Source organism: Drosophila virilis, unplaced genomic scaffold (genome assembly GCF_030788295.1).
Source record: "Drosophila virilis strain 15010-1051.87 unplaced genomic scaffold, Dvir_AGI_RSII-ME tig00001317, whole genome shotgun sequence".
NCBI lineage: Eukaryota > Metazoa > Arthropoda > Insecta > Diptera > Drosophilidae > Drosophila > Drosophila virilis.
Window position 1 is genome coordinate 238,871 of NW_027212833.1, and position 15,753 is coordinate 254,623.

Here is a 15,753-nt window from a genome sequence, read left to right on the forward strand (position 1 = left end):
ACGCGCGATGAGCAAATCTCAAATTTTGGCTAGCATTTGTTTTTTCATTTCGATTAATCCTTTGATGGTCAATGAGTGGCACTAATAGAAGCGCATAGAGTAAGTTAATTGATTGTAGAGATGCTGACGTTGATATGCATCATGCGTTTGTGAATATTAGTGCTGTACCTGTTGCCGGAGGCAAGAAGTGCTTGTTCTCGGATTATCTTTGATAACCTCTAGTGACATCTGCATACCTCTAGTGGGAGGACAAGGCGATATTTGGGAATCAACCCTGTCTATGTAACGTCGTCTTTAGTTGATTTGCAGAGTTTTGCTTCATTATCCTGCTGTTAGTTCTTTTCAAGCGATTTTGTTAATCTGCGCAACCTTTGAAGTGTAGGGGCCAGCTGGCACAAAATTCATCATTTCGTACCAATTAGTATAGCAGCAGAGTCAGAAAAATCACCAAAATTGTATGCATTTATCCCATTGCAATTTCCTTTCGCAGGATGCTGCATAATGTTCGGTCTCAGCGATGGTGAGTTGCCTCGCTCGCACTCACGCGAGAAAAAAGGTATGCCCGATAGATCAGGCCATATCACTGCTATAATTTAGATGTGGTGAAATATAATTGTATTGGTATATGTGTTTAATGTTGTAATTAAGGGAAGGCAGGTTCGTTTGCCACGCTGATTTTTTTTTAATCGACAGCGTTTAAGATTTATCAATTAAAAGTGCGGAAGCTCTTCTTATTCAGAGTATATTGAGCCCAATCATTTTTAAGAATCTCCAGTGTTCATATATTCCGCGTTCAGCAATTTTCTGCCAGCACTGGGTACAATCTTGTTTAGTTACCGGCCAGCCAATGCGCAACCACGCTTTCGTGTAATTTTATATATGTATACACATATGAATTCAGCGTGGCTGGTCGGTCGTAGCAAACTCGGAAGGTTTAACAACATACATCCGCCAAGGAAGCGATAATCCCACGGGAGTGGGGAAGGTCAAAAGGGCAACAGATTTTATTGGGATCGCTACAAGGAAACACTGCGGCCACACCGATACATGTCAGCTAAGTTTGCACACCGCGACCCCGTGCTTATCCATTTGTGACTTAGCTTCCTTCTGATCAGACTTGCAGCTCGAGCCCGATCAACGGAGTGTCTCTGGCAAGGAATTTGATCTTTTAGGTGACCGCATCCCAATATCGGATATACATTGCAAGGGGAATAGCCGCAAGGAGTTCGCATTTCGTGTACGCATAAGCGTGCTTGGTTGGAATTGTGAATGGAATTGTAATTAAATGCTCATGCATTCTTTTTTTTGAAAACCACTTTCGCTTTGCCTAAATGGAATTAGAATGCTTTAGAAACTTCATTTCATTGGCGAGTCAATTGAAATAGAAAATTCGAAAATAACTTGGTAACGTTAGAATGAAAACTTAATTATTTTTTACTAGATAAACTAACTTAAATTGCTCCACAGATATTACCATCATCCTAACGATGGGCGCAACGTACGCATCGATGGATTTATTTGTTTCAGCTTGTAGCCAGCAAAAGAATATGAAATATTAAATGATAATTGTAAATCATCGAGCCTTCAGCACTACCCGATATAGAAACCTTATGTAATTTGAATATACCGTCCAAAGCCCATTATCAGTTGTCAGGCAACATGGTTATAATAAGTTTATATAGTATATGTCGTAGCCATGATACAGTTTGGACTGGTCTTAAGTGTTTTCTACTTAAGCTTTCATCCTCTTATGCATTATTTGTAACATGTCCTATACGAAGCAAATAGGCAATACAAAATATGAAAATCGAAATTAATATGTTTAACTGAAAAATATTCTTGTTTCGTCGCCAGTATCTTAAGAAACAAAGAAATTTGCAAAGCAATCAATTAACCGACAAGATGTCCGGATAAGGGGTGGCCGTGATTTCTTCCGTGCTACCAAGGTAGAGTGGTTACAGATCGTAGGGTAAGCTTACAAAATCGTTACTCTACAACCAAATAAAATTTTTAAGCCGTCCACGACTGATGTAATACCATTACCGTTCCCCTTTACAACATTGTTGGATTTGTATTTCGTCTTTGTGAAAGTACACTTATCATTGTGCTAGTGTGTAGCATAGTAGGATGATGATCTTTCAGGTTCTTACCTATACCCCATCCGACGAGCTAAGTTTATAGAAGAAGGCTAGAAGTGCACGACTTCTGATTCCGCTATGCACAAGTAGGCGAGATAAAATGTATCTTCTCAGTACGCACACGCTACAGTAGTTAGCCGGGTGGTCTAGCCCGCAGTTTGCACATGTGGCTTAAGCCGCAGATGGTCTAATGCAGTCCTCGCATCGGTGTCCGTCACCACAGGTACTGCAAAGCTGTGTTTGGCGACAGAAGTTAGCTGTGTGACCAAATTGCTGGCATCGCCAGCACTTGATAATGTCTTGCCTTTTCCATGCTTCCTTAATATGAACTTGTTGTTCAATTAGGTTTTTTATTTCTTTAAGTTCGGCTTTGTTTTTTGCTGGGGAGAGGTTTAGAAAGAACAGTTTCATAGGTTCTTCGGTGGTACAATTTCGCTGTCGATTACATTTAGACGACTTACACCACCAACTAATGTTCTGATTTCAACTTTTTTAAGATCGTTGACTTTTTCAAGTACTTCTGAGAGATGCGGCAAGCTTTTGGGGACAGATATGGGTGGTGGTTTTGAAATTTTTGCTGGGTTTCTTAGATTGTTATTGCTGACATTAATATCGGTTTTCCGGCAAGCTGGTCTATTTAAAGTTTTTTCATTGGATGCGTCAGATGCGTCGTCGAGTCAGGCAGGTTGATTTTCATACCAATGTCATTTTCGTTTTCGAAAAGAGTAAGAGGTTTTCGAGCATTAATGTAATTGTTCTTCTTGCCCTAATTGGCTTTGCGTTTAGGGCTGACTGAAAGGACTACAGCTTAATTTTTGCTTTCGGTCTCTTTGACTGGATCTGGATAACCCCAACGTCGGGATCATTCTTCAAGTTGTTTTTGCTTGGAGCTGTGCCATGATGCTGTTATCAGTGTTAGTTACACTGCAGCGGGTTAGAGGTCCGCTGACATCGGCAGCAGGAACAACAGCACGCAGCACATTTCCGCAGTTAGAGTTGTTATTTTGCATGCACTCTGTTATACGGTAAATGTAAAGTTATATGGAATCGAATTTTTTCCATCATTTATTTTATTATTATTATTATTGTCCGATGACATTAAAACATTTAATTAGAGATTGCAAAAGAGATAAGACGTCTATTTTATTTCGCTTATAACTTGACAATAAGATTCGAAGTTTAGAAATGTAAATCTCAACTTTCACACTAGCTCCCTTATGAGAACTAGAGCGATCTTAATAGACAGTACATTTTTATATCCTGAACCCATTAAAAATGGGTATAAGGGTATATTGTATTTGTGCAAAATCCAAATGTATGTAACAGGCAGAAGGAAGCATCTCCGACCCCATAAACTATATATATTCTTGATCAGCATCAATAGCCGAGTCGATCTAGCCATGTCCGTCTGTCTGTCCGTCCGTTCGTCCGTCCGTCCGTATGTGTGAACGCAAGGATCTCAGAACCTATAAGAGCTAGAGACTTGAAATTTTAGATGTAGGTGCTCCTAGTGCTTGCGCAGATCGAGTGTGTTTCCGACAATCGAAAAATTACTCCGTTTGCAAGCTATCAATAAAAGCTGAATATCTGAAAAACGGACTATTTTGCCATTCAAGTACTAACTTTCTTTTGTCTCCTGTGGCTTTTTGTATCATTTGTAAAGTTTAGCTATTTAATATTGCTAAAAATTTTCATATAAAGTATGCCAACTTATTGTATTCATAATGAAACACATGACACTAATTTATTTTTAAACTTATATTTTACCGTCTTAAATTATTTTTTATTAACTTTTTTTCTTATATAATTATTATTCTAAGTATTCTCCAAATATATAAGACACAAAATAATTAGAGTAAAATCAAAACTGAAATTCGGCGTACATTACGGTGTCACTTACTTTTTGCAAGATTTTTATTTTTATTACTCTCATTTTATTACTATGGAGGGAAGAATATTCGGTATATTGGCCATTAGCATCCCTTACATACCGCAGACGATAAGGCAAAGACTCAATAAGGTTTTACAGGCCATACATACGTTTTTGTTAGTTGGGTTCGTTTCCCCACGGTTTTGTTGACACTGGCAATAGAAAAGTCGGGAGCTCCCGACTAGGAAATACTCTGAACCCTCTTATTTCAACACCAAATAAATTTAAATAAAAAGTTCCCTTGGCAGAGTTTAAAATGGCAAATGACCGCATTACTTGTTGTCAACTCTGCTCAACAGCCACACCAGCAAAAAAAAAATACTTTCCCCGGTAGAGCTCGAACTCGCGACAGACCGCACCACTTGCTATGCCTCTACTCAGCAGCCACACCAATAATTAAGTACTTATGATAAAAAATGAACTTAAATAGCATTACAGAAAAAAGTCGCAATAACCATGCTGTTAAAATGCGAAGCAGACGCGCATGAATGTGTGTGTGTACACATATACGGAAATTCTTAAAGCTGCTGCCCTATTCAATTGCGCAGTTGCATATAACTTTGTTTTTTTCTTAATCGATCTTTATGAAATTTTCTACAGTATATTTTATTATACCATAGAATATTTGTGTATACTGCAAAACTCAATTGCATTGTGACTAAATTGGTTGGCAATAAAAGTTGGGTTATTAATTTGATTTATAGCTGTTGGGCGGTAGCGAAGAGGTGGCGATAGGTATAAAATGAAAGATACTTGATATATATTTAATATTCTAGAAGCAGCATATCATGTTTGGTGGCTCTAACTCTAATTATTTACAGAAATTGCCCAAGAAACAGGAAGTCGATATCGATTTTTATCGATTGCTTGGAAACGCAGTAAGTTATCGATTATCGGAAACAAACTCGATCTGCGCAGTCACTAGGAGCATCTACATCTAGAATTTCAAGTCCCTAGCTCTTATAGGTTCTGAGATCCTTGCGTTCATACGTACGGACGGACGGACATACAGACGGAGATGGCTAGATCGACTCGGCTATTGATGCTGATCAAGAATATATATACTTTATGGGGTCGGAGATGCTTCCTTCAGTCAGGGTATAAAAAAACTGTCAACAGTTAACTTAACTGTTAGGTCTCGGACTCGCTGCAAACCACACTGTTTGCAAACGCTTCCACTCAACAGTCATTTTCTCTTAATTTGAAAGAAAACGGATAAAAATAGCAGCAAAGAAAACAATACAATCGCAAACTCAACCACAAGATACGTTAATCAATGTCATCTTGGCAGAATTATCGGGCTTCTTATGCAGACTTAAACTTGTTCTATATTGTCTATCCGTCCCTAAATACGTAGAATGCCTGAGTCATCTATATAAGGGGAGCACTTGAACAGCAGTCTTCTGCGATCGGTTAAGCGGCATCCCGACTTAAATCAGGTAATCCCACTATAAAACTGCTATTGTTGGCGTTTAAAGAGCAGCGTTTTCTGCAGATCAGTCGAGTCCAAGTTCGTTACAGTTCACAATTTTCTTAACGCATACTGGACCGCATTTTTTTCTGGAGCTGAAATGCTTACAGTCGCAGACATAGACTCGGGCTCGTTCTTGGGCATGTCACCTGTCTATTTGAGACACAACTGGGTCGCAGGACCATCTAGTTGCAACTCGTCTGCAAGCGCCCTTTCTAATAGCGTTCACTCAGCTCCTTCATCCACTAATGCATTTGTGCGTACGCTTTTTGATTTACTATGGAGCGTGATTGGAACATATCGAAACAGTATCTTACTTGCGGACCTGCCATGAAACATAACGGCAGACTCCATTGACTAAGTCCGATTGTTGCTACCTCGGCTCGTGTGCTCATCTTTAGTACCGCTCGTGGTAGGCGTATGAAGCAGTACATGGTGCGTTGGCTCGCAGCCATCCACGTGACATTTCTTCTTTGTTTTACACTGTTGTGCACGATAACGCACAAACCAACAAAATCAGAGCCACTTATCCATGACAAGTTTCCACCGCTATTTGTACCCATGGCTCTAACGTCGTCGCAATCTGAAAGACGGTGGTTACCGGCGCATTTCGCACATGAAACTGTTTCCTGTCCCTGTTGATAGCGCTATTGATGTTGAAGGTTCACACTGGCGCACTTATCCACTACCATCATTTGACAGTCGATGCCGGCCCAGTCCAATTTCATATTGCTGGGCATCTTAGCAACAAGCTCGTTCAGCAGCGCGGGATCGTAAAGATATTCGTGCATACCAATGGCCGCTATCGTTGCGCAATAATTTTGGACAGTTAAGGCCAGTTGAATAACAGTGTTCAAATTGTCCGATTTTTATTGCTGGCTCCTCTCTTAGCTTTTGGTGCAGCGCAGTATGTACTATTTCAGAGCGGACACACAACATTCGCAATGTGCCTTTTGCATACGGCACGGCAGCTGGGATCATAAATGTTCCAAGCACCACAGGGCCTCTGAGGCACTTCTGGAGCCTGATAAGAATTTCCTTCTTGCTGAATCCGCATCTCTCTGTAGACTGCTCATTTGCAGATAAAGATCGACCATTCCTCGCTCTGGTTCGCCTGTTGGTAGTTGGTACGTTTTTGCTGATAACATATCGCACACTGATTTGCGCAGATGTCAGCGATGCAATCCACGGCGTCGCATTGTTACAATGATATTGCAAACTGAGTGCACACTCCAATTGCCGCAACCTGTTTCTGCCTGCAGATCACGGACCTGTATCCTAAAGGTTTTCGGTTCTTTGCTGCAGCGGTGTTGAACTTTCCCGTGGGCCAGTAGCTGCAAACGACGAAGACGGACAGCCGCTATACATTTCTGTGTTCGCTGATCCGCTACCTCTTTATACACCGGCGAGTTTATCTGTTACTTCAGCAGGAACAGGCGATCTGTTAGCCTGTGCCGTTGACCATGCCGTTACAAGCGTTACAGGTCCACGGCTTAAATACCACTTGTCGACTTTCTCGCACTTGCTTAAAGGTTATGGCAGCTATGTGTAATTAAGTATTCGAGTCTAATTTTTGAACCAGCAGTCTCTCTATTGGCAACTCAGTTTGGGAGTTCTCCATCGTCGTAGGAAAAATCTCAGACAGTCTTTGCTGCAGAGAATATTTCAGAATGTTGGCACAGAGACTCGTGCCGGCGCGCAAACGATGGTATGATTAGCTATTATACGATACAATACGAAACGGTTCGATTGCCTGTATTCTGAACGATATACGATGAAATCTTTATTAACTTTATATTATTGAACAACCTATATTGTACAATTTTATGAAACTTACATTCGTGCTTCACAAGCACTTATGTTTTCTTTCACCATGAAAGCGAGCGGTGCTTACATAATAAATGCGAGACCCTTTAGAACTTAGCAACAACATTGGCAACTAAAGAGTTAACTAAAGAGGAAATGCGATAAGATAGGTTTCTCGAAGGAAATAATTGTATGCCTAGTGACAAATTTTAAGTATGCCGCGATAGCCATTGGGCAATCCCAATTGCCAGCACTAAGTTAGTAGATAGCCTTTGATACTCAGCACTATCATAATATTGCTCACAATGTTAATCAGCTATCACAGATTGGTAGCACACTTCGTGATAAATAACAAAGAATACAGTCCAGATTTTTGCAGAATGCCTGGTGAAAAAATCTTACGCATGACTTACACCTTGAGAAAACTAGCGGGTAGAGTTGATGACCCCACCCTCGCAGATGATGCTTATTTGACCGCCTTACAAAAGACACTAATGACACGACATAACGGTAGAGCAGATCAAAACGTGACGTCCTTATCACTTTCACTGTTTGCTACTCCGTAATTGGGCGCTAAACTTAGATCGTAAATATCCCGTCTTTCTTATTAGCTCTTAATATACTGAGGTATACTGAGGAGCCAAACAGAAAATTATTCTCAGTCTAAGCAAGATGACACAGCACAGAAAATGAAATTATATTAGTTTAAAATAACTCGGCTGTGGGTCTTTCTTTGCTCGCCTAAAGCAACAAAAATCGAATAAGTGGGGGAGATAAAGAAGATATTGAGGAAGAAGAACTGAGGTACGTCTTGGTGCTCAGTAGCAGAGATCTACATCATTCAACGAATCTCGTAGCATCTCCTCTCGTAGCCCAGAGTGCGGAAGAATCTCCGACAAGATTGGCTTGTAGAGCGCACCATTCGTTCCTACGATCCTCCCATGTGGGGTGATCCTGGCAGAATAAAGATGGGCTTCCGGATACTGTCGCTCGATCAGCGCAGATGATGTACGTTCAATATCATCTTTTAGTATTCTGCTAGCACCTCTGAAATGTGTGCCATTGTCCAACAGCATGCGCCGTGGGCAACCGCGTCTGGCCAGGAATGCCTTCAGAACCCATAAGTATGAGTCAGCTGAGAGCGCCGTAGCTATGTCTAGAACGGCGCTCCGTGATGCTTGTAAATAGCATGCCCCAGCGTTTATCGCAACCCCGTCCAAAGACAATGTCGTAGGGTCCAATGTAATCAACTACATACTATGTAACGATAGAGTATAATGCGAGAGCCGTTCGATTGGCAGGTCACGCATCGCTGTTGGCTTTGGGCGGGCGCGTCGTATGCGGCACACTGAACAAGCATTGGAAACTTCTCTCTCCACGACTCGTAAGTTATTTGCGACGATTTCGTTGTGCAGGTGAAGATTACTGCGGTGATATAACTGAATTACCAGATACGTCAATCGATGTCATCTTGGCAGAATTATCGGGCTTCTTATGCAGACTTGTTCTATATTGTCTATCGAGCACTTGAATAGCAGGCTGCTGCGATCGGTTAAGCGGCATCCCGACTTAAAGCAGGTAATCCCACTATAAAGCTGCTATTGGCAAATCCGGATAAAAATCACATTCACTTCTTTGCTGCATTTAAAGAGCAGCGTTTTCTGCAGATCAGTCGAGTCCAAGTTCGTTACAGTTCACAATTTTCTTAACGCATACTGGGCTCGTTCTTGGGCATGTCACCTGTTCATTTGAGACACAGCTGGGTCGCAGGACCATCTAGTTGCAACTCGTCGGCAAGCGCCCTTTCTAATAGCGTTCACTCAGCTCCTTCATCCACTAATGCATATGTGCGTACGCTTTTTGATTTACTATAGAGCGTGATTGGAACATATCGAAACAGTATCTTACTTGCGGACCTGCCATGAAACATAACGGCAGACTCCATTGACTTAGTCCGATTGTTGCTACCTCGGCTCGTGTACTCATCTTTAGTACCACTTGTGGTAGGCGTATAAAGCAGTACATGGTGCGTTGGCTCGCAGCCATCCACGTGACATTTCTTCTTTGTTTTACACTGTTGTGCACGATGTCGCATAAACCAACAAAATCAGAGCAGCTTACCCATGACAAGTTTCCACCGCTATTTGTACCTCTAACGTCGTCGCAATCTGAAAGACGGTGGTTACCGGCGCATTTCGCACATGAAACTCTCTCCTGTCCCTGTTGATAGCGCTATTGATGTTGAAGGTTCACACTGGCGCACTTATCCACTACCATCATTTGACAGTCGATGCCGGCCCCAGTCCAATTTCATATTGCTGGGCATCTTAGCAACAAGCTCGTTCAGCAGCGCGGGATCGTAAAGATATTCGTGCATACCAATGGCCGCTATCGTTGCGCAATAATTTTGAAAAGTTAAGGCCGATTTTAGCTTTTGGTGCAGCGCTGTATGTACTATTTCAGAGCGGACAACATTCCTATGATGCCTTTTGCATACGGCACAGCAGCTGGGATCATAAATGTTCCAAGCACCACAGGGCCTCTGAGGCACTTCTGGAGCCTGATAAGAATTTCCTTCTTGCTGAATCCGCATCTCTCTGTAGACTGCTCATTTGCAGATAAAGATCGACCATTCCTCGCTCTGGTTCGCCTGTTGGTAGTTGGTACGTTTTTGCTGATAACATATCGCACACTGATTTGCGCAGATTTCAGCGATGCAATCCACGGCGTCGCATTGTTACAGTGATATTGCAAACTGAGTGCACACTCCAATTGCCGCAACCTGTTTCTGCCTGCAGATCACGGACCTGTATCCTAAAGGTTATCGGTTCTTTGCTGCAGCGGTGTTGAACTTTCCCGTGGGCCAGTAGCTGCAAACGACGAAGACGGACAGCCGCTATACATTGCTGTGTTTGCTGCTCCGCTACCTCTTTATACACCGGCGAGTTTATCTGTTACTTCAGCAGGAACAGGCGATCTGTTAGGCTGTGCCGTTGACCATGCCGTTACAAGCGTTACAGGTCCACGGCTTAAATACCACTTGTCGACTTTCTCGCACTTGCTTAAAGGTTATGGCAGCTATGTGTAATTAAGTATTCGAGTCTAATTTTTGAACCAGCAGTCTCTCTATTGGCAACTCAGTTTGGGAGTTCTCCATCGTCGTAGGAAAAATCTCAGACAGTCTTTGCTGCAGAGAATATTTCAGAATGTTGGCACAGAGACTCGTGCCGCCGCGCAAACGATGGTATGATTAGCTATTATACGATACAATACGAAACGGTTCGATTGCCTGTATTCTGAATGATATACGATGAAATCTTTATTAACTTTATATTATTTAACAACCTATATTGTACAATTTTATGAAACTGACATTCGTGATTCACAAGCACTTATGTTTTCTTTCACCATGAAAGCGAGCGGTGCTTACATAATAAATGCGAGACCCTTTAGAACTTAGCAACAACATTGGCAACTAAAGAGTTAACTAAAGAGGAAATGCGATAAGATAGGTTTCTCGAAGGAAATAATTGTATGCCTAGTTTTAAGTATGCCGCGATAGCCATTGGGCAATCCCAATTGCCAGCACTAAATTAGTAGATAGCCTTTGATACTCAGCACTATCATAATATTGCTCACAATGTTAATCAGCAATCACAGATTGGTAGCACACTTCGTGATAAATAACAAAGAATACAGTCCAGATTTTTGCAGAATGCCTGGTGAAAAAATCTTACGCATGACTTACACCTTGAGAAAACTAGCGGGTAGAGTTGATGACCCCACCCTCGCAGATGATGCTTATTTGACCGCCTTACAAAAGACATTAATGACACGACATAACGGTAGAGCAGATCAAAACGTGACGTCCTTATCACTTTCACTGTTTGCTACTCTGTAATTGGGCGCTAAACTTCTTCATTTCCTGATTTTTTCATATAAAAGGCTTAGATCGTAAATATCCCGTGTTTCTTATTAGCTCTTAATATACTGAGGTACCAAACAGAAAATCATTCTCAGTCTAAGCAAGATGACACAGCACAGAAAATGAAAATATATTAGTTTAAAAAAACTCGGCTGTGGATCTTTCTTTGCTCGCCTAAAGCAACAAAAATCGAATAAGTGGGGGAGATAAAGAAGATATTGAGGAAGAAGAACTGAGGTACGTCTTGGTGTTGAGTAGTAGAGATCTACATCATTCAACGAATCTCGTAGCATCTCCTCTCGTAGCCCAGAGTGCGGAAGAATCCCCGACAAGATTGGCTTGTAGAGCGCACCATTCGTTCCTACGATCCTCCCATGTGGGGTGATCCTGGCAGAATAAAGATGGGCTTCCGGATACTGTCGCTCGATCAGCGCAGATGATGTACGTTCAATATCATCTTTTAGTATTCTGCTAGCACCTCTGAAATGTGTGCCATTGTCCAACAGCATGCGCCGGGGGCAACCGCGTCTGGCCAGGATTGCCTTCAGAACCCATAAGTAGGAGTCAGCTGAAAGCGCTGTAGCTATATCTAGAACGGCGCTCCGTGATGCTTGTAAATAGCATGCCCCAGCGTTTATCGCAACCCCGTCCAAAGACAATGTCGTAGGGTCCAATGTAATCAACTACATACTATGTTACGATAGAGTATAATGCTAGAGCCGTTCGATTGGCAGGTCACGCATCGCTGTCGGTTTTGGGCGGGCGCGTCGTATGCGGCACACTGAACAAGCATTGGAAACTTCTCTCTCCACGACTCGCGAGTTATTTACGACGATTTCGTTGTGCAGGTGAAGATTACTGCGGTGATATAACTGAACCACCAGATACGTCAATCGATGTCATCTTGGCAGAATTATCGGGCTTCTTATCCAGGCTTAAACTTGTTCTATATTGTCTATCCGTCCCTAAATACGTAGAGTGTCCGAGTCATCTATATAAGGGGAGCACTTGAACAGCAGGCTTCTGCGATCGGTTAAGCGGCATCCCGACTTAAAGCAGGTAATCCCACTATAAAACTGCTATTATTGGCAAATCCGGATAAAAATCACATCCACTTCTTTGCTGCGTTTAAAGAGCAGCGTTTTCTGCAGATCAGTCGAGTCCAAGTTCGTTACAGTTCATTTTTTTCTGGAGCTGAAATGCTTACAGTCGCAGACATAGACTCGGGCTCGTTCTTGGGCATGTCACCTGTCCATTTGAGACACAGCTGGGTCGCAGGACCATCTAGTTGCAACTCGTCTGCAAGCGCCCTTTCTAATAGCGTTCACTCAGCTCCTTCATCCACTAATGCATATGTGCGTACGCTTTTTGATTTACTATGGAGCGTGATTGGAACATATCGAAACAGTATCTTACTTGTGGACCTGCCATGAAACATAACGGCAGACTCCATTGACTTAGTCCGATTGTTGCTACCTTGGCTCGTGTGCTCATCTTTAGTACCGCTCGTGTTAGGCGTATAAAGCAGTACATGGTGCTTTGGCTCGCAGCCATCCACGTGACATTTCTTCTTTGTTTTAAACTGTTGTGCACGATGTCGCATAAACCAACAAAATCAGAGCAGCTTACCCATGACAAGTTTCCACCGCTATTTGTACCCATGGCTCTAAAGTCGTCGCAATCTGAAAGACGGTGGTTACCGGCGCATTTCGCACATGAAACTCTCTCCTGTCCCTGTTGATAGCGCTATTAATGTGAACCATTACCACTGTAGACAAGTGTTTTGCACAAAACTTCGCTCTCTAGGGGTTTTCGTGGAGCTCTTCTTTTTATTATCAGTCCGTGGTATCTCGTAGGGCGTGACCATAGTGGCGCACATATCCACTACCATCATTTGACAGTCGATGCCGGCCCCAGTCCAATTTCATATTGCTGGGCATCTTAGCAACAAGCTCGTTCAGCAGCGCGGGATCGTAAAGATATTCGTGCATACCAATGGCCGCTATCGTTGCGCAATAATTTTGAACAGTTAAGGCCGATTTTAGCTTTTGGTGCAGCGTACTATTGTGTACTATTTCAGAGCGGACAACATTCCTATGATGCCTTTTGCATACGGCACGGCAGCTGGGATCATAAATGTTCCAAGCACCACAGGGCCTCTGAGGCACTTCTGGAGCCTGATAAGAATTTCCTTCTTGCTGAATCCGCATCTCTCTGTAGACTGCTCATTTGCAGATAAAGATCGACCATTCCTCGCTCTGGTTCGCCTGTTGGTAGTTGGTACGTTTTTGCTGATAACATATCGCACACTGATTTGCGCAGATTTCAGCGATGCAATCCACGGCGTCGCATTGTTACAGTGATATTGCAAACTGAGTGCACACTCCAATTGCCGCAACCTGTTTCTGCCTGCAGATCACGGACCTGTATCCTAAAGGTTATCGGTTCTTTGCTGCAGCGGTGTTGAACTTTCCCGTGGGCCAGTAGCTGCAAACGACGAAGACGGACAGCCGCTATACATTGCTGTGTTTGCTGCTCCGCTACCTCTTTATACACCGGCGAGTTTATCTGTTACTTCAGCAGGAACAGGCGATCTGTTAGGCTGTGCCGTTGACCATGCCGTTACAAGCGTTACAGGTCCACGGCTTAAATACCACTTGTCGACTTTCTCGCACTTGCTTAAAGGTTATGGCAGCTATGTGTAATTAAGTATTCGAGTCTAATTTTTGAACCAGCAGTCTCTCTATTGGCAACTCAGTTTGGGAGTTCTCCATCGTCGTAGGAAAAATCTCAGACAGTCTTTGCTGCAGAGAATATTTCAGAATGTTGGCACAGAGACTCGTGCCGCCGCGCAAACGATGGTATGATTAGCTATTATACGATACAATACGAAACGGTTCGATTGCCTGTATTCTGAATGATATACGATGAAATCTTTATTAACTTTATATTATTTAACAACCTATATTGTACAATTTTATGAAACTGACATTCGTGATTCACAAGCACTTATGTTTTCTTTCACCATGAAAGCGAGCGGTGCTTACATAATAAATGCGAGACCCTTTAGAACTTAGCAACAACATTGGCAACTAAAGAGTTAACTAAAGAGGAAATGCGATAAGATAGGTTTCTCGAAGGAAATAATTGTATGCCTAGTGACAAATTTTAAGTATGCCGCGATAGCCATTGGGCAATCCCAATTGCCAGCACTAAATTAGTAGATAGCCTTTGATACTCAGCACTATCATAATATTGCTCACAATGTTAATCAGCTATCACAGATTGGTAGCACACTTCGTGATAAATAACAAAGAATACAGTCCAGATTTTTGCAGAATGCCTGGTGAAAAAATCTTACGCATGACTTACACCTTGAGGAAACTAGCGGGTAGAGTTGATGACCCCACCTTCGCAGATGATGCTTATTTGACCGCCTTACAAAAGACACTAATGACACGACATAACGGTAGAGCAGATCAAAACGTGACGTCCTTATCACTTTCACTGTTTGCTACTCTGTAATTGGGCGCTAAACTTCTTCATTTCCTGATTTTTTCATATAAAAGGCTTAGATCGTAAATATCCCGTGTTTCTTATTAGCTCTTAATATACTGAGGTACTTAAGGAGCCAAACAGAAAATCATTCTCAGTCTAAGCAAGATGACACAGCACAGAAAATGAAAATATATTAGTTTAAAAAAACTCGGCTGTGGATCTTTCTTTGCTCGCCTAAAGCAACAAAAATCGAATAAGTGGGGGAGATAAAGAAGATATTGAGGAAGAAGAACTGAGGTACGTCTTGGTGTTGAGTAGTAGAGATCTACATCATTCAACGAATCTCGTAGCATCTCCTCTCGTAGCCCAGAGTGCGGAAGAATCCCCGACAAGATTGGCTTGTAGAGCGCACCATTCGTTCCTACGATCCTCCCATGTGGGGTGATCCTGGCAGAATAAAGATGGGCTTCCGGATACTGTCGCTCGATCAGCGCAGATGATGTACGTTCAATATCATCTTTTAGTATTCTGCTAGCACCTCTGAAATGTGTGCCATTGTCCAACAGCATGCGCCGGGGGCAACCGCGTCTGGCCAGGATTGCCTTCAGAACCCATAAGTAGGAGTCAGCTGAAAGCGCTGTAGCTATATCTAGAACGGCGCTCCGTGATGCTTGTAAATAGCATGCCCCAGCGTTTATCGCAACCCCGTCCAAAGACAATGTCGTAGGGTCCAATGTAATCAACTACATACTATGTTACGATAGAGTATAATGCTAGAGCCGTTCGATTGGCAGGTCACGCATCGCTGTCGGTTTTGGGCGGGCGCGTCGTATGCGGCACACTGAACAAGCATTGGAAACTTCTCTCTCCACGACTCGCGAGTTATTTACGACGATTTCGTTGTGCAGGTGAAGATTACTGCGGTGATATAACTGAACCACCAGGTACGTCAATCGATGTCATCTTGGCAGAATTATCGGGCTTC

The 15,753-nt window shown here is 42.6% G+C and overlaps 1 protein-coding gene across 6 annotated transcripts in view; it reads left to right on the forward strand.

Annotated features, from left to right (window-relative positions):
* The window catches only part of LOC138911529 (lachesin-like), a 202,912-nt gene that overhangs the window by 9,285 nt on the left and 177,874 nt on the right, over positions 1-15,753 (forward strand). The gene's annotated exons all lie outside the window — the stretch shown is intronic.